The 19973-nt window shown below is 39.6% G+C and overlaps 1 long non-coding RNA gene across 2 annotated transcripts in view; it reads right to left on the reverse strand.

Annotated features, from left to right (window-relative positions):
* LOC149750420 (uncharacterized) overlaps positions 1 to 19773 on the reverse strand; it is a 126186-nt gene extending 106413 nt beyond the window's left edge. For both annotated transcript variants that reach the window (XR_016392051.1, XR_016392050.1), the window contains exon 1: positions 18669 to 19773. This is a non-coding gene — a long non-coding RNA (uncharacterized LOC149750420). The remainder of the gene's footprint in view (positions 1 to 18668) is intronic.
* Between the last annotated feature and the right edge of the window lie 200 nt (positions 19774 to 19973).

Raw genomic sequence — 19973 nt, forward strand, 5'->3', positions numbered from 1 at the left:
TCAAGTTGAAATCTAGAAGGGGGTGGTATAGTCAGCTACACAATTTGATTTGCTTAACATCCAAAGATATATTTTTATTGCATTTTCAGGGCTATATATCCACAAATGACTTCATTGTAGAGTGTGAAGATGTCTAATGGCAAGTCCCATATTTCTGCAAGTGAGAGTAAGGAAGCAAAAGTGACCCCTGCATGGTATCCTAGTGTTTGTTACCTTCCTTGCAGGTGATCATAGACCCTAGCCACACCCTAAAAAGAAGGACAGTTTCAAACACTGATAAGACTGGGACACTTAGGAGAGGAAACAACACACAACACCGTGATGGGAAGAGTATTGAACAAATTGATCTCAAAGTGTGAGAGATCAGTTCTATTCCTAGCTGATCACTATCTATGTGACTTTGAAGAATTCCTTAATGTTTCTAATCTTCCATTTATTCATCTAAGATATAAGAAAGTAGAATAGATAATCCATCAACTCTAAACTCTGAATTCTAATAGAAATACAATATACGAGATTACTCTTATTTACTTAATTTGAATCAGTCAGTAGAGGGGTTAGAAAAAGGAATTTAGTTAAAAGGTTCTTGATAGAGAATCAGGAGACCATATTTCTAGCTCCAAGTCTCCTATTAACTAATCTGTGTGACCTTGGACTAGTCACTTCCTCTGTTCGTAGTTGCCTTATATTTGGAACAGTGAGGGATGTGTGCTGGGTGGGGAGTGGGTTGGGAGCATAGACTATATTATTTCTATGGTGCCTTCCGTTTCTAGCTTTCAATGGTTCCATGCATGGGTCAAGGTTGCCTGGGTCATTTTGCCAGTTCTTCTCTAGTTTCCTTACAATATAGTACGCTTACTTTCTCCAGAAAGACAAATCAAGATTGTCATTTCCATTTTACAACGCTAAGTGAAATTTTTTCAAGACAGCTTAGATTTCTAAGTTCTAATGCTATTGAAATTAACCAAGACTATTTCTCTTATTTTAGATTTGAGATAAACACATGTATTCATAGGATCAGACATGAGGTTCTTTCTTCCATTTTTATTGATTATTTGCAAAACTAAAGGGTTTCCTATCCCTTTGAAGACTGGTCGCCTATAGAAAATGAGTCAGTGCAGCCCATAGCTTGCTCTTGTCCAGGGTCTTCACATTTGTAATTTAATATCTGGAGACAGGAAATGGAGCAGACATCCTTACAAGCTCTCTCTAAATTTCAGAAATTGGTACATATTATAAGCCTGGTTGATTTCCTTACTTGAGGCTCTAGTAATAAAGGTTTTGGGGAATAAATTGTAGGGAAGGGTTAGAAAGCTTTTGGACTTTCATCTCCAGCTTATTAATATTATATTAAATATTAGTCTTTCTTGCATACCTCAGCCCAATGAAGAAATGTGATAATTTAAAAAGATTTGGAGCTGATGACACTTGCTGCTATTTTTATAATTTATTTTTCACAGAGTTTTCATATGTTTTAGACTTGCAAAACATGCAAGCTAGATAATAGCACTCCATTTAATAGATGAGAGACCCAAAGCACAGGCCAGTAAGTGACCTGCCCAAGAACACATAGCTACGAAGGGCTGGAACAGGAGTCAAAACTATGTTTTTTGATGCCCAGTCCTATTTACTTTCCTCCAACCCCCTACATCTTTAGTGGTAGTTAATTCAGTTTCCACTGTATAGGGGCACTTCCCCAAAAGGAGTCACTTGTGACCCATAGGGAACATTCAGTGGATTGTGGTAGTGACAGTAGCGTCTATGTTATGCAACAAGGATTAATAAAAGATTTCCTTCCAGCTATTAACCCCTCTTACTCCCTCTTTCCTCATTTTAACATGTGCTGTGACCTTGAAAAGGCATTGAAACTAAAAATATTTAAGTAATCTATTTGTGAATAAATTGCTTTGTAATACTTCTTGGGAATTCTTGGATGAAAATACTTTCTTTGTATTTTAGAAGGTGATATATTAAATTGTGTATTTTAAATAGTGTGTTTCTTCTGGGTTGGGAAACTTTACAGCTCTATAGGCTGGGTTTCTGATAACACAGGGGTGTGATGTGGCTGGATTTATTTCTTGGTTGATTTTCCTACCCAGGGGTAATTCTCAGAAATAGATTTATGTGGAAACAACCCAACTGTCCATCAACCAATGAATGGATAAGCAAAATGTATTTATATTTGGTAATATAAATAAATGAAGTGACGTTACATACTATAACATAGATGAACCTTGAAAACATGCTAAGTGAAAGAAGACAGTCACAAAAGACCACGTATTGTGTGATTCCATCAATATGGGATGTTCAGAGCAGAAATCTAAAAAGACAGAGAGTTGATTCACAGTTGCTTAGGGCTGGGAGGGAGAGGAGATGGGGAAACAGGGGCATAATAGCCAAAGAGTATGAGATATTTTTCTTGAGGTGATGAAGACATTCTAAAATTTTTGGTGGTGACAATTGTACACATCTGTGAATAAACTAAAAACCACTGAATTGTACACTTTAAATGAGTGAATTGCTTGGTACATGAATTATATCTCAAATAAAACTTTTTTTTTCTTTTTTTGCGGTACGTGGGCCTCTCACTGTTGTGGCCTCTCCCGCTGTGGAGCACAGGCTCCGGACGCACAGGCTCAGCGGCCGGCCAGGGCTCACGGGCCCAGCCGCTCCGCGGCATGCAGGATCTTCCCACACCAGGGCACGAACCCATGTCCCCTGCATCGGCAGGCGGACTCTCAACCACTGTGCCACCAGGGAAGCCCTCAAATAAAGCTATTTTTAAAAAGAAGTAGATATATAATAATATAGCATTCTCTCTTTTGTGCTCCATTACAATGAGAGCTGCCTTGACAGTCTTGGTCATTACAGACATCATTTACCTACCATCCCCTTAGCCAAGGACTGACTGATGGATCATGCTGACTGTAGAACAATTTCCCTGAAAATCATAAACCCCACGGTCTTTTTCTTAAATAAATAGCTTTTTCCCTTGAACTCCTGGAGCATTCAATTCAAATGTCAGACCTACACACTTTTATTACCATTATCTCTTTCCTTGTCATTTTTCTGTAATTGATCATGAATCTATGCAGGGCCAGGGACATTCCTTATTTGTCTTTGAATCCCTGGCACCAAACAGTGTGCCTTGTAGCAAGTAGGTTCTCCATAAAAATGGAAGAAATGGAGACTTCTCTGTCAGTCCAGTGGTTAAGACTCAGCACTTCCAATGCAGTGGGGGGTGGGTTCCATCACTGGTTGGGGAACTAACATCTCACATGCAGCTCGGCATGAACAACAAAAAAAAAAAAATGGAAGAAAGAAAGAAGAAAGGAAGGGAGGGAGGAGTGAGGAAGGGAGAACTGCCATCACATTTCATCAGGAGCCAGTGAAATCAACACCTGGAGTATAACACCTGCTTTGTATGTATGGTTCTGCATCAGACTCATGCTGAAGATGCCTTCAAACAGCATGCAATGGAGTGATGGACTGGGCATGGGTTGAATTTTTGCACCTCTATGGACAAACAATGAATACCATCAGAATCCCTGAATTTAAGTTAAATTTTAGCTAATTTAATCTTGGTTTGTAGTCAATATAACATGACTGTCTATTAGTGGCTTACATATATGAACCCCAGCATATGTATTTCCCTTGGTCTGTGTCATTTATAAACTCAAGTCCAGGAACTTTAGTCTCCACATCTTATCGATCTCCCAAAGCATGGACTACAGAGCAATTTATTCATAAAAACTTATTCTCTAAATAAATAGCTGAATGACATCATTAAATGAATTCTCAAGGAAATTTGACACTGTGTGGCCAGTTTTAATAGTGAGGTTAGGTTGGTATTTTTTTTATCCACCATTAAGTAAACAACCTGACTCTTCACACACTAGAATTCCAGTTACTCCATGTATGAATCTGTATCACAGGCTATTTTGTGTTATTGATATACAAGAAAATATTTACCTAAAAGAACTTTTGCATCTTCAATACAAAGAGATCAAGTTATTGCATCCATAATTCCTGTGGACATCAGTGGCCAGATGCAAAAAAAAGAACATTTTCTGTTTGACCTTGTGATTCCTGGTCACAGCAGCTCTTCCGGACCTGGCTGCAAAGCCTTGGTATGTGTAAGGGTGTTAGGCACCGCTCAGCTCATTTTGGTCCATGCCAAAAAATAAATCACTATCACCATTAAACACTTATTAAGTGATGCCTTATGTATGATGCCAGAGCGTGGGTTTTACAGCTAGAATCTTTATATACCCTCTCGGGCAGGGCAGCTGAAAACTGAATTGGAAATTTGGTTGTTACCTACAAAGAAACCTATTTAGCAAGGACAACAGGAGTAAAAACGTGTCACATTTTCTATGGGGAACTTTTTTGGGAAATAGGAAGCCAATTATTCAGTGGAGAGTATGGATTTGAAAGTAGGATTTAGGAGTGTTGGAGCTGCCCTATTAACTCTCTACTGGGAAATTTGATCCAGTGGAGAGACTGCAATGGGCTCAGGTCCAAGAATTATGGATGCTATTTCCAGAGCTTCCAGTAACTCATCAAGGCTGGCTTCACTGTGCCTGGGGAAGGGCCAGCCTCAGGGCAATGTGAGGCCACACTGGGTGTCCCGAGGTGGCCTCTTGTGTGAGGAAAATTGTCCCCTGCAAGCTCATGGATTTCTCTATTGGGCAACTCTTCAATAGACCAGGTTTCTGGACTGATGACATGTGATGGGGACATTGGGGAGAAAAGGAAAGTCAGCACAGGCAGGGTTATTTTGATTCATACTTATCCTGCACTAGCTTCTCCACATTCATTCATTTGATTCAACATGTATTTACTGAGCAGCTACTATGTGCCAGACACTGTCCTAAGTGCTGGGGGGTACAGTGAAGCATGAAAACAGTCTGTCCCATGGGAGTAATTTTCTGGTGGAGAAGGTGTGCACATGTGGGCCAAAGGGTGGGAGTTTTCACTCCCTACCAATGAAGGAACTTTCCTAGTTTTCTGTAGCTGTCCATGTAGTTTCCTCCTAATTGAACATTTTCTTGACCAGAAGAATGCATATGAATAAGAGAGGACATAAGACATAAGTGAGAATGCTTATTCCAACTTAGCATAAGTCCTCATCCTGAAAAAAAATCTTATTCCTGACAACGCTTTGTGATAGACAGTGAATATAGTAAGTAAAAGGTAAGGCTCCAGAGTCAGACTCTTTGAGTTTGAATCCTGGCTCTGCCACTTACTAGCTACATGTTAGAAGGTAGGTTCTATAGCCTGAATATTTATGTCCACCTCAAATTCATATGTTGAAACCTACTTTCCCAATGAGATGGTATTTGGAGGTGGGCCCTTTAGGAGGTAATTAGGTAGTGAGGGTGCCCTTGTGAATGAAATTAGTGCCTTTAAAAGAGTCCCCAGAGAGCTTCCTTGTCCGCTTCTGCCATGTGAGGACACAAAGAGAAGATAGCCACCTATGAAAAAGAAAATGTGTCTCACCAGACAGCAAATCTGCCTTGTTCTTGGACTTCCCAGTCTCCAGAGCAGTGCAAAATAAATATTTGTTGTTTATAAGCCACCCAGTCTATGATATTTTGTTATGACACCCTGAAAGGAATATGACAGTAAGTTACTCCAACCCTCTGAGTCTCACCTTCCTGATACTAATAGCTACCTCATAGAGTACTTATGAAGAATAAATGAGGTAATGCATATATAGTACATATTATACATATTCTCCTTTATTTTTTAGCATTAACTTATTATAGGTGTGCTGGCTTAGGATATGCCCAAGCTGTCTCACCAGGCTTGTATTCTCAGCTCTATTCCAACTTCCTCAAGGTAGAAACCCTGTTTTGTACATCATTCTCTTTCCTACAGTGGTCTCTCTGATGGTTCTACACACGGTAGGGGATAGGAAGTGCTTGCTGACTGCTGCTGAGAAAATGAATTGTGTGCCATTTACACTGCCTTGGTATTGCTGAGAAAAGCATACACGGTGTGTAAAGTCACCTCACCTCCCATCTGCCTTACTTCTGTCCATAGTCTCTGAATTTTCCCCATCAGCCAGAGTCCAGACCTCAGGCACTTTTGGTTCCTCCTTTTCATTTGTTTAAAATAACCAATTAAACTCCAATGATCAAGTTTTAGGAAGTCTCCCTTTGTCATATCTCTTGCAATTTATTCTGTGGCGTTTTTTCCACCACCACCTTCCCTGACTTGAACTTTATAATTTTATGCCCTTTTGTGGTACTTGGCTCTGATTCCAATTATAGATGCTGAATATTTGGTTTTCATCTATTGACTGAGAACAGCCCTCCCGGGAGCCATTCTATCATCATATAACAAATATATGTTAATGGAGGGTTCCTCCTAGTGCCTGTAAATCCCAAGGGAACAAAGCAAGTACGGATAATATATCTGAGAATTGTCCTGAAACCTCTCCCTCTTTTATGTTCATAAACTAGAAAAACATATTCAACCTCCAGTTCATTATCTAAAGGGAGTGGATATCTGCCATATACTGCCATGTTCAAGAATCACCGTCTCAAACTTGTGAATTATATTACTGTGTAAAACAAAAAAATAAGTTGTAAATAAAAACTTGTATAATGCTATTGAATTGATCAGAGCTTACTAACATTCCTTTGACTCTCCTCTCTCAAATATATCTGAAGCAGTAGCTCTCTTACACTGAGAATAAGCAGCTGTAACAAAGTTCTTTTTTCTCCTAGCTTAATCCATATCGTTTATTTATCAGTTCATTATATTTGATCCTGTAGGCATGTTGTTCTCATACTTGACTGCAAGTAAGAAACATCTAGGAAACTTTTTAAATAAAATTTATCCTGGACTTCTGGAGAAGATAGAATAACAGGGAGTGGATTTATCCACCTGGCTAAAACAAGTACAAAGTAGAAAAATAATATATTCAACAAGGGCATTCAAAATATTGGACGTCAGACAATGAAGGGCAGCCATAACTGAGATGGAAAACAAATGAGATGACCTTTACTTACTGCCTAGGGGAAGTTTCAGGAAGTGGCACAGGCAGGGGGAACCTAGGCAGGGATCTGCAATCTCCCTGATTCAAGACTTGGAACTAGAATTTCAGTGATACCAACAGAGATATAGTCTGGAACATAGAATACATGATGGGAGAGAGAGTCCTAGAGATCTGCAGAGAGTATTCCTGGAACATTCAACAGAATACTGATCAGCACAAGAATATAAAGAAACTGCCCATGATTGGGGAAAGAACCATGCTAAAAGATTACAAGAAAGAGTGCCCAGAGCTCACAAAGGCTTGGAAATATTATCAGTTCACAATAACTATAGCAGAAAACCTCATACTTTAAGGAGACTACCAAGAATGATCTCACCTCTGTAGTGGGAAAAATGAACCTTAGACTAGAATGCAGTGATAGTCCAACCTAACAAAGTTTAAAAGCAAAGCCCAAAAGGATCAGACTGTTTTCAAGTGATTTAATTGTGTCCCAGAACAGAGGTCTAGAATATTTATAAGACCATAAAAACATACTAAACACAACAAAATAAAAGGCAAAATGTTTTCCATCCAACCAAAAATTACCAGCCACGGAAAGAAGCAAGAAAAATACTACCAATGCTGAACAGAAAAATCAGTCAATTAAAACTGAACCAGCAATGACACAGATGATAGAGTTAGAAGACAAGAACATTAAAACAGTTGTTGTAATTGATTCCATATGTTCAGGAAGTTAGAAAAATGATTGAACATGTTAAGTAGAGACACAGAAGGTATACAAAGGCCCCAAAAGGAACTACTAGAGACAAAATCTATATTATCTGGGAAGAGAATCACACTGGATGGAATAGCAGGATATTAGACATTGCAGAAGAAAAGATTAGTCAACTTGAAGACTTAGAAATAATAACTTTGCAGAATGACATACAGAGAGAAAAATGAGCAGAGCATTAGTAATCTGATATAATTTTATTAATTTTAAGCAGCCAAACATATGTGTAATTGGAGTCTATGATGGTATGAGGTGTTTGATGTATCATGGGCAAACCTTGTACAAATTTGATGAAAATTATAAACCACAAATCCAAAAAGCTCAATCAATCCTAAGCACAAGAAGTATGAGGAAAAGTACACCAAGGAAAATCATAAAATAAATCACTTAAAACCAATGGTAAAGTAAAAATTTCAAAAGCAACCAGAGAAACGTGTACATTATGAAGAGAAGAGCAAATATAAGGATTACAGCAGATTTTTCTCAAAAACAAGACAAGCAGGAGGAGAGCAAGGCAACATTTTTTAAGTGTTTTTTAAAACCTAGAACATGTTACACAACAAAAGCATATTTTATTTATTTATTTATTTACAATAGAATATTTTAATATATGTGCTCAGGAAATGGAAAACACATTTGCTAGTATGCAAATTGTTTCATACAATTTGCATACTAACACAAACATATTTTAAAAATAAAGTGAAATAAAACCCTGTTCAAGGATAGAATAGATGAATGAATTGCCAACTGACCTTCAACTACAAGAAATATTAAAGTCCATCAGGTAGAAGGAAAATAATACTAGATGAAAACCTGGAGCTCCACAAACTAAGAACACCAGAAAATGGTAACTACTTGGGTAAATATAAAGTTGTTGCTCTTTTATTTAAATCTCTTCTAAAGATAAGCTTGTGATTAAAGGAAAAATTATAACATGTGTAAAAGAGGATTACATGATAAGAACGCAAAGGCTGGAAGTGAAGAAATGCAAGTATACTGATTTAGGTTTTTAATATTTTACATGAAATATTTTAATAATACCATGATGAGTTGAATTGTGTAAGCTATAACCTCTGAAGAAACCAGTAAAACAACACAACTAGTTATAGCTAAAGAGCCAACAAATGAGAAAAAAATAATCACAAGAATACACAAAATGTTCTGGAGATTGATGGTTGCACAACAATGTGAATACATTTAATGCCACTAAACTATACATTTAAAAATAGTTAAAAAGGTAAATTTTATGTTATATATATTTTACCACAATAAGAAGGCAATCATATGATCCTCTCAGTAGATGCAGAAAAAAACATTTGACACAATATAGCATACTTTCTTGATTAAAAAAATAAAAAACTTTTGACCTACTAGGAACTGAACGAACCTTCTGACACTTGATAAAGGTCATCTATGAAAATGTACCACTAACGTCCTACTTAATGATGACAGACTGAATGCTTTCCTGCTAAGATAATGAACAAAGCAAGGATGTCTGCTCTGACCACCTCTATTTAATATTGTATTGGAGGTTCTAGCTAGTGCATTAAAGCAAATGAAAGAAATTAAATTGATAGGTAGGAAAGGAAGAAGTAAAAAGCACTTTTTATTTGCAGACATGACCATATATATATAAAACCCCATGGAATCTACAAAAAATTTACAATAAGTAGCACTTAAGTTTTGCAAGGTTATAGGATACAAGATCAATATACAAAAATTAATTGTACTTCTATATACTAGCAACAGAAATTGAATTAATAAAACAATATGATTTATAAGAGCATCATAAAATATGAAATACTTATGGATAAATCTGACAAAATATGTGCAACATATGACACTGAAATCTATAAAACATTATTAAGAGAAATTAAAGAGACCTAAATAAGTATAAAGACATCTATATTATGCTTACAGTTTAGAAGACTTTATATTATAAAGATGTAAATTATCCCCAAATTGGTCTATAGTTTCCACACAATCTGTCAAAATCCCATCAGGTTTTTGTAGAAATTAAGAAACTGTTTCTAAAATGCATATAAAACCGCAAAAGATCTAAAATAGGCAAAACAACTTGAAAAAGGAAGAACAAAATTGGAGGATTAATACTACCTAATTTCATGATCTATTACAGAGCTATAGAAATCAAGACAGTATGGTAATGGCAGCAAAATAGACAGATCAATACAATGAATACCTAGTCCAGAAATAGAGCTGCATATTGATTGTCAATCAATTTTTGACAAGGTTGCCCAAGGCAATCCTGTAAAGAAAGGATAGTCTTCAAAAAACTGTGCTGGAAAAATTGGATCTACACTTGCAGAAATAGAAACTTCAGCCCATACCATGTACCATATATAACAATTAACCAAAAAAGGGACAATTTTTTCTTGAATGTATAAAACCTAAAACTATAAAAGTTCTAGAAGAAAATATAGGAGCGTGACTTTGAGTTAAGAAAACGTTTTTAAAATATAAACAGAAAGCATAATCCAAAAAAGAAAAAACAATTTGATAATCAAAATTGAGTGTTTGCTCTTTGAAAGACAGTGTTAAGACTCAAGCCACAGGCTGAAAATAATTTCAAATTACATATCTGATTAAGAACTTGTACTTGGAATTTGTAAACAACTCTCAAGGTCCTGTAGTAAGAACGTAAACAACCAAATAAGAACAAAATATTTGAATCAACACTTCACCAGAGAAAGTATACACATAAAAAACACATGAAAAAATGTTCAACATTATTAGGCATTGGGGAAATACAAATAAAACCCACAATGACTCGTTTTCCCCTGGCCTAAAGCATCAACTCAGGTACAGCACAGCTGTGGCCAGTAAATTTAAGCTAACCTGAATGGTTAATGAGATTTACTTTAACTGGCTACATTCAGGCCCTGTAAGAGGTATAACTGAGATCCATATTGCAGGTTGGTCTCACCCTTTTGTATAGGGTCCTACTGATAATAATTTTGCTCTAAAGTAGACTTGGCCAAGGGCCAAGGAGGTGGACTGTTCATAAGAGAGCTAATAAAGCAGGCCTGAGACTGCTCTCCTTAGAAAGGGCCTGCTCACAAGGTCGGCCTTGGCTAGCACCTGGGTTCTTGGGTTTCAGGAGGGTTCTCACTCTTCCCTAAATGATAAGAGTTGCTCACAAGGCCTAACTGTGCCAACAATGTGGTTGATGCTGCATACCTGCTTTCCTTCCAGGAATGTGGAATTTTGGTGTGTGCAGGGCAGAGGGTGCCTATGTGACCAGCCCCTAAAAAAGCCCTGGGCGTTGAGTCTCTAATGAGCTTCCCTGGTAGATAACATTTTACACATGTTGTCACAGTCATTGCTGGAGGAATTAAGTGTGTCCTGTGTGACGCCACTGGGAGAAGACTTTGGGAAGCTTGTGCCTGGTTTCCTCTGGATCTTGCCCTATACATATTTTCCCTTCCCTGATTTTGCTTCCTAGCCTTTTGCTGTAATAAATCATAGCCATCTGTGAGTACCACTAAAAAAAAAAAAAAGAAAAAAAAATGAGATTTTGCCACACATCTGTTAGATTGTCTAAAATTGTCAAGGATGTAGAGGAACTGAAACCCTCATACACTGCTTGCAGGAATTTAAATTGATACAAATACTTTGTAAACAATTTGCCTGTTTCTTAAAAAATTAAACATAGAGTGCCCATATGGTACAAATATTCTACTCCTAGGTATTTACCTAAGTTAAGTGGAAGTATATGTCTATATAAGACGTATACACAAATGTTCACAATGACTTTATTTGTGATAACCCCAAACTAGAAAAACCCAAATGAGGGTGACTAATATATTCATTATCTTGATTATGACTGGCTTCATGAGTATAACCATATGTGAAATCTTATTAAACTGTATACTTGGTAAACATGTGCAGTTTATTGTATGTCAATTACAACTCAACAAAACTGGTAAACATAATTATTCCTGTGATTTTTCCCAGATGATTTATTCGGTTTTGGGGAACTCATAAATTAGGCAACTCTGGACCATTATCACTTTAATGGTATCATTTGAGCTACTTTTCAACTCAATTATATCAAGAATGCTGCATGAAATTCAAGAAATATACCTATTCTCAAGGAATTTGAAGTGACACTCAAGAGACCATGTTGGACTGCACCTCACAGGCCTGCAAGCCCTGAAATTGCCCAGCCTCAAGAATGAAGAAAGAGCCCAAAGTCAGTGACAGAGAGAGACATCAATGGTTTATTGGATAGGGGATCTTACATGTCTTAAGTAAGGTCCTAGAGCAACACCCCACGGCGCCCGGCAGACAGAGGCAGGACGTAGCAGCAGTCATCGTTACTGGGGGGAGAGGGAGGTTACCAGTTATAGGGGAAATTGATGTCATGTTGGCTCATTGGTTACCGGGGAAACCAGCATAGGAGCACACCTCTCATAGCCCTCTCCGGTTAAGGACCATCTTGGGGCAGATGTTTCCCTCTGATACACTGGCACAGTGGAGCCGTTCTGATCTAAAGATTAGAACAATCACTAGCTGGGGCCAGGGGTAGGTGGGGAGGTGACGGCAAGCACGTATGCATTTATTGATTAGGCTCTACGATTAAGATGGAAGATCAGTCATGTGCGTAGGGTGTAGATGAAGCAGGGACTGGTTGAGCAGGGGATGTACAGAGACCAAGAGAGCAGCCATCTTGAGTGGCCTGACCATACAGACCAGTATTCATTTACTCACCTAAGCCCAGCCCTTTACTGGGTGCTAGGGGTTGAAAGTTGAATAAGAAATAGTCTTTGGGGTCCACAACTGATTATTATAATAGATATATTATCACGTAATAAGTAAGTCCCCTACATGCGAACCTTCAAGTTGCAAATTTTCAAAATGAGGAAGGATAAGCTCCTCTTTCATAGCTGTATTCTGTAATGCACCTGTTTATTATTCTCTTTTGTCTGATCCTTTCAGTTTCCTTCATAAACCCTCACATTGACTAGGCCATATTCCTGGTAAATATCACTGACCCTTGAACACAGCCACACCCACACATCCCCAAACATGCGCATGCACACAGACTAGACTCTGCAAAATACCTTCTGATGCACAAAATAGGGCCTTTTCCAAATTAATCAGGACTATGTTCTCTCTAGTCAGAAAATACAAGGGTACAGGAAGAGTGATCAGTGATTTAAGAGGCCTAGAAGACCCTCTTAACCCAAAGCATCTATCATCCTGAAATCCCTGATATGTTAAATGCTTTATTAAGAAGATTGATGTTTAGTTGAGTTAAGGCAGGAATATATTAGCGGAGATTAGTGATCTCTGCTGGGGTTCCGGTCACATCTCTGCCCTGCCTTAACCTCTCTGTGCCTTAGTTTCATCAACTGTAAAAGAGAGGACCTACATCATAGACTCAATAGAGTCATACGGGTAAATGCTTAGAAAAAGCATGTCGTTAATGTTATGTAAGTGTCATCTATTATTAGTGTTATTTTTTCCCTGCACATTTAACAAATAATAATTAAGCATCTATATTATGCTAAGCACTATGCTAGGCACTGTGGATATTGTGATGAATAAACAAATAGTTTATAGGCTATTGGGGGAAAACAACAATAAACAGATTTTTTTCAAGTAACAAGTTGTCATATATACCATGAAGGGAAAAGAAAATGCAGTGGGACAGGAAAAGGAGGGTGGTGAGTGTATATGCTGGAGCAAAGATATGTAGGTTTGACCATTAAAAAAAAAGACTTCTGAAGAGGAGGCATTTGCATTCCTTCTTAGGAGGAGGCCTGAATAAGGAGAAGAAGCCATTTACTGAAGAAGAGAAGGAGCTATTCAGAAAGAGGCGGAAGCCTGTGTGAAGGCCCCAGAGTGGACAATGGCTGTCCAGCAGACTTGGTGTAGTGGGTGAGTGTGTGCATGGCCTGCAATGAAGGCAAGGGTCAGATTATGCAGGGCCTAGCTGGGCATGGTAGAAGTTCAGATTTGACTCTATGAGCCCTGTGTAGTCATTGCAGGTTTTTAGGCAAGACAGAAACATAATCTAATTTACTTTTTCAGATGCTCTCACTGACTGCTATATAAAAGTATATTGGCCCAAAGGCAACACAGAATACACACAGACAAAACCCTCTGACAGGGCATTTGGCCACTGCGTCGTCTGAAATGAAAAGACCACCCAGGCAGTGGTCTGTTTGGTCACCCATACAAAATGCATCCCTCTGTATTTCGGGAACCAGTCCAAAGCCTCCTGTACTCTTTGGGCTTGTATCACTGATGTTCCATTGAGGCTGGGAGGGACAGCAAGTTTTGACTTTTGAATAATGTCTTGTGCCTTGTAACATTTGATCTATTTGAATGGAGCCTCAGTCTGTTTATCTGACATCATTATTACCATTTCTTTGGCACTTAAAATATAATTATGCTTCTACAAATTTTTTTCTTTTAGCTCTACAGTTGGCTTGTATTATTAAGAAGATTTACTCTTCTATTCCATAAGTGGAAATGTGAAGAAAGAATTCCAAGGTTCAAAATCCTTCCATACTGAGATTATCTATATGCTCAGTTGTTTGGCTAAGGTCCTGAGGCTTTGTTTGTTTGCTTACTTGCTTTTGAATAAACATGTTTGTGCCTGGATCTGCATGGTTCCATTAATTAGTTTGATTGTTTTGTCCAATTTTTATTCTGGCCTATCAGGTGTTACATAGATAGGTCTGATGTGTTGAATATCGGTTGACCCCTATTCTGTCTCTAAGTGGCTATATGAATTTGGACCCCTGAGACTGTCAGCTATTCCAACTGTGGCTATTTAAGTACTAATGACCCATGGCTTGGATGGTATTGTGTATACTGGGAGACGTAGCATTGTTTCCCTTTTGTTATTATTTTATAAAATTTTGCAGTTAGGTTCTCTTAGTATCAGATGCCAAGATGGAGTTAGTACTGCAAAGGTTTTATTGGGGAATAAGACCTGTGAAAGGAAAGGGGAAGAAACGGGGATGTTCTGGAGTGTTATCATACAGGATGTAGTCCTGACAAAGTCTCAGCCAGCCCAATTCTAGGTTCCAGACCAACGATATACCTTTAGAATAGTCTGTGCTGAGCAGAAACGGCCAGATTCTTTAACTGCCACCTCACTCAGTCATTGACTGAAAGTCCCCTCGAGTTTGAACTCATCTGAAAAGCTGAAGTGGACCCTGAAGGAGCAAATATTCTGATGATAGACAGCCAACAACTGTCCTTGCTGCTGGGCAACTCCCTCTTTGAAGGAGAAGTAGAGTGCACATCTCTTTGTCTTCCACGGGGAAAGCGTATCCCTCTGTGTGTCAGAGAACCTTGTGTCCTGCTATCTACCTTTCTATACACATGAGAGAATAGCTCCTCCTTTCTACCTAAAGCAGAGTTAGAAAAGGGGGGGCGGAACAAACTGCAGCCCCTATGGCTGCTGTCAGTCTAAGGGCCACAACTGGTGCTCACTGTTTTCCTCTCCAGTATCCATTCCAAGGTGCCCACATGCTCTCCCACCTCCTCCACTGGTCTCAGTGGCTGACCTGGTTGTGTGACTCAAACTCTCATTTCTGAGGCATCTGAGCTCCTTCTCAGCCAGTGTGGTGCGGTTGTTTAGTCTCAGTCACAGCTGGGCAAGAGAGAACCAAGAAGCACCCGAGTGGGTCACCTAAGCTCCCCATGGATTCCCCCCTGCCCAGGGTATAAGAGCAGCCCTAGCCCCCTGCGGACCAGGATCAGTTACTCCTCTTCTTGCTTGCCAGTCCCTGAGCACAAGTAGCTCAAGATGCCCAGCAGGGACAAGGACCTTTAACGCTGCAGTCAAGTAGGACCTACATCATAAAAACAAGAAGCACAAAGGCTGTCAGTCAGTTTCTGGGAGTGACGGTTAGTGGGTCCACTATTCATATGCCTTGGTTCTCAAACCCATGTATTCTTTCTTCTGTGAACCCAGTTCCATATAAGCCTCTGATTCACTTCATATGGTGCACCCTGAAGAATGAGTCCAATTTTCACAGGGTTTTGCCTCTGGGCTGGCACTTTAGCTGTGCCTTCAGCAGGCCTTTCCAATGCTCTATGAGGCTGGCAGCTTCGGGATGGTGTGCTATGTGATGCCTCCAGTGGATCCCATAGTTCTGAATCCCCTCTCACACTTGCATTGCTGTAATGTGGGTTCTCTAATCAGATACTATGTTGTGTGGGATTCTGCCCCTCTGAACCAAACATTCTGGGAGCTGCAAGATGCTCGGGTGCTTCTCAGATCTCTGTTGCTCAACTGTGACTGAGACTAAACAAGCTGAGGTTAGCTAAGAATCTGCAAGCAGAAAAGGCAAATCCATACCTATGATAGGTGTCTATTCCTATGAGATCTAATATAATAAACTTACCACTGACTGGTCAGTTAATTTCCTCAAAGAATCATGACATAATAGGGGCTCAAGCTGGTCTTTGTTGTTAATAGGTTAGATATTCACAGGTAGCAATAAACTGACCTTGGTGAATGGGAGACTGTGTTATTGATCTCATATATAGCTTTCATCTCTGCATTTGTGGCCAATTCATTCATCTGACCATTGTGCCAAAACTGGAGTGGTTGGTGACTGGCCAAGTTATTTTTGTCAATTTGGTTGTTAAATGCCTCATTCATGGTGGACACTTTCTAATGGGTTTCAATACCTAATTTTAAGAAATAAATCTCAAACTTTGTGCCCACTCTAATATATCCATCCTCATACCTCTACCCCTGACATTTTTGTCTCCAGTATTTTTTTTTTTTCAGGATCTGGACCAGTTGGCCAAGTCATTCACCACTGCCCATGGAGGTTGTTTTTCCTCACTGCTGTCTTGCATGGTCTCCTCTTAGTGGGGCTATAATGTAGCCAACGTTAATTTTTAGCATGTGCTCACACTAAGCTGACCCATTCTAAAACCAAGTTCTGGGGTTTTCTCCTTCTTTCCAGGTTTTACAATATGGCCCTTGTAATTGACCCCACCCCATTGTAATTGGCCACACCCCATATGGACATGAGATGCAGAAAGAGCACTGGTGCAATCACGGTGGTGACCTGGATATTTGGGCTACTTGCTCATATAGCTTGATAGTGTCTTCTGGTCTTGCTCATATTTAGGCCTGAGTATACCATTTCCATTTTTGATGGGTTGCTGCAGGCCTCCCACCAGGTTATGACTTCATGAGTCCAATAGGACAGTTATTTCAGATTTATGGTCATGCGGTATCCCATGGTTAAGTGTTTCATCTCTTTTAGAGCCCAATAGCACTACAGTAAGTCCCCTATATATGAACTTTCGAGTTGAGGACTTTCAAAGATGCGAACGTCCTTTCGCATGTCCAGTCACATAAGTCAGTTCACGTGTCTGGTGTACGTTGTCACAAGTGTGCATCCTCTACAAGTGGTTGTGCTTTTGTGTACTTTACTGTACAATACTGAATAGAGTACAGTAATACAGTATCTTTATTTCAGCCCAGGATGTCCGGAAGCAAGTGTAAAAGCAGCAGTGATGTAACTGTTACTGTTAAGAAGCACCAAGCGATAACTATGGCAAAAAAAAAGTGAAAATATTTGAGAGTGGAGCAAGGTGAAAAGATGGTAGACATCGCTGGTCCAGACATCACTGGATCGTTTTTTTAAGAGGGTAGATAGAATTGAATCCAACAAAGAACCAGAACCTGTGCCATCAATGTCAGGCATGAGTGAAATTGCAGCTTGCCCTCTGTCTCCTACTGCTGACGATCCTTCAGTGCTACCATCTCCCACCTCCTCTCCCTCCTCCAGTCAATAACTCTTCTTGCCTGTTCACTCGATGTCAGCTCCTGTTTGCCAGCTGTTGTGCTGTACTACTGCACTTCTCAAGGCACTGTACTGTAAGATTAAAAATGCTTTCTTTATTTTTTGTGTTTGTTTGTTTTTTATGTATTATTTGTGTGAAAAGTATTATAAACCTATTACAGTAAAGTACTATAGAGCCGATTGGATTATTTGGGTACCTAGGTTAACTTTGTTTGGACTTCTGAACAAATTGGACTTACAAACTCACTCTCAGAGTGGAACTTGTTCGTATGTAGGGGACTTACTGCAAAAGAACTGCTGTGTAATTCTCTGCTGGAGAAAGCATAGCCTGGCTCCAAAACTTCAGAGGCCTACACTGCCCTTCTCCTGCTTGAGCTTGTCATAAAGCCCCCACTGCATTCTTTTCTATCATCACTGATATCTTTAACAGCTTAGGGCCTGCCAGATGGTGTGGCCCAAGTGGCAGAGTTATTTGTACCACAGTCTGAACCTTCTGCAGAGCCCTTTTTGCCCTGGACCCTACTCAAAGACAACAGCCTACTGTGTCACCCAGTACTGCGGTCATATCAATATTCCTAGGTATCAGGTTTTAGAGGTTCAAGATGGCGGAGTAGAAGAACATGCACTTGCTCTCTCTTGCAAGAGCCCCAGAGTCACAATTAACTGCTGAAAAATCATTGATAGGAAGACACTGGAACTCACCAAAAAAGATACCTCACATCCAAAGACAAAGAAGCTGCAATGAGATGATAGGAGGGATGCAATCACAATAAAAACAGATCCCATAACTGCTGGGTGGGTGACTCACAAACTGGAGAACAATTATAGCACAGAAGTCCACCCACTGGATTGAAGGTTCTGAGCCCCACGCCAGGCTTCCCAGCCTGGGGGTCTGGCAACAGGAGGAGGAATTCCCAGAGAATCAGACTTTGAAGGCTAGCAGGATTTGATTGTAGGACTTTGCCAGGACTGGAGGAAAAAGATACCACTCCTGGAGGGCACACACAAAGTAGTGTGCACATCAGGACCCAGGGGGAAGGAGCAGTGACCCCACAGGAGACTGAACTAGACCTACCTGCCATTTGTTGGAGGGTCTCCTGCAGAGGCAGGGGGTGGCTGTGGCTCACCACGGGGACAAGGACATTGGCAGCAGAAGTTCTGGGAAGTACTCCTTGGTGTGAGCTCTCCCAGAGTCTGCCATTCGCCCCACTAAGAAGCCTGTGGGTTCCAGTGCTCGGTCGCCTCAGGCCAAACAACCAACAGGGAGGGAACTGAGCCCCACACATCAGCAGAAAAGAAGATAAAAGTTTTACTGAGCTCTTCCCACCAGAGCAATACCCAGCTCTACCCACCACCAATCCCTCCCATCAGGAAGCTTGCACAAGCCTCTCAGATAGCCTCATCTAACAGAAGGCAGACAGCAGAAGCAAGAAGAACTACAATCCTGCAGCCTGTGGAACAAAAACCACATTCACAGAAAGATACAGAAAATGAAAAGGAAGATGACTATGTACCAGATGAAGGAACAAGATAAAACCCCAGAAAAACAGCTAAATGAAGTGAAGATAGCAACTTTCCAGAAAAATAATTCAGAATAGTGATAATGAAGACAATCCAGGACCTCAGAAAAGGAATGGAGGCAAAGATGGAGAAGATGCTGGAAATGTTTAACAAAGAGCTAGAAGAATTAAAGAACAAACACCTAGAAGAATTAAAGAACAAAAAAAGCAATACAGTAACTGAAATGAGAAATACACTAGAAGAGAGGCAGAAGAATGGATAAATGACCTGGAAGATAGAAAGGCGAAATTCACTACCACAGAACAGAACAAAGAAAAAAGAAAGAAAAGAAATGAAGACAGCCTAAGAGACTTCTGGCACAACATTAAATGCACCAACATTTGCATTGTAGGGGTCCCAGAAGGAGAAGAGAGAAAGGACCCGAGGAAATATTTGAAGAGATTATAGTCAAAAACTTCCCTAACATGGGAAAGGAAATAGCCACCCAAGTCCGGGAAGAGCAGAGAGTCCCAGGCAGGATAAACCCAAGGAGAAACACGCCAAGACACATACTAATCAAACTGACAAAAATTAAAGACAAATATAACAATTAAAATTATATATGCCCCCAACATAGGAACACAGCAATATATAAGGCAAATGTTAACAGCTATAAAAGAGGAAATTGACAGTAACACAATAATAGTGGGAGACTTTAACACCTCACCTACACAAATGCACAGATCATCCAGACAGAAAATTAATAAGGAAACACAAGCTTTAAATGATGAAATGGGCCAGATAGATTTAATTGATATTTATAGGACATTTCCTCCAAAAACAGCAGATTACATTTTAATTGATATTTATAGGACATTTC

This window comes from Delphinapterus leucas, chromosome 1 (assembly GCF_059928025.1).
Source record: "Delphinapterus leucas isolate spDelLeu-1000000601 "Yukka" chromosome 1, BTC_Dleu_Yukka2, whole genome shotgun sequence".
In the NCBI taxonomy this organism is placed as follows: domain Eukaryota; kingdom Metazoa; phylum Chordata; class Mammalia; order Artiodactyla; family Monodontidae; genus Delphinapterus; species Delphinapterus leucas.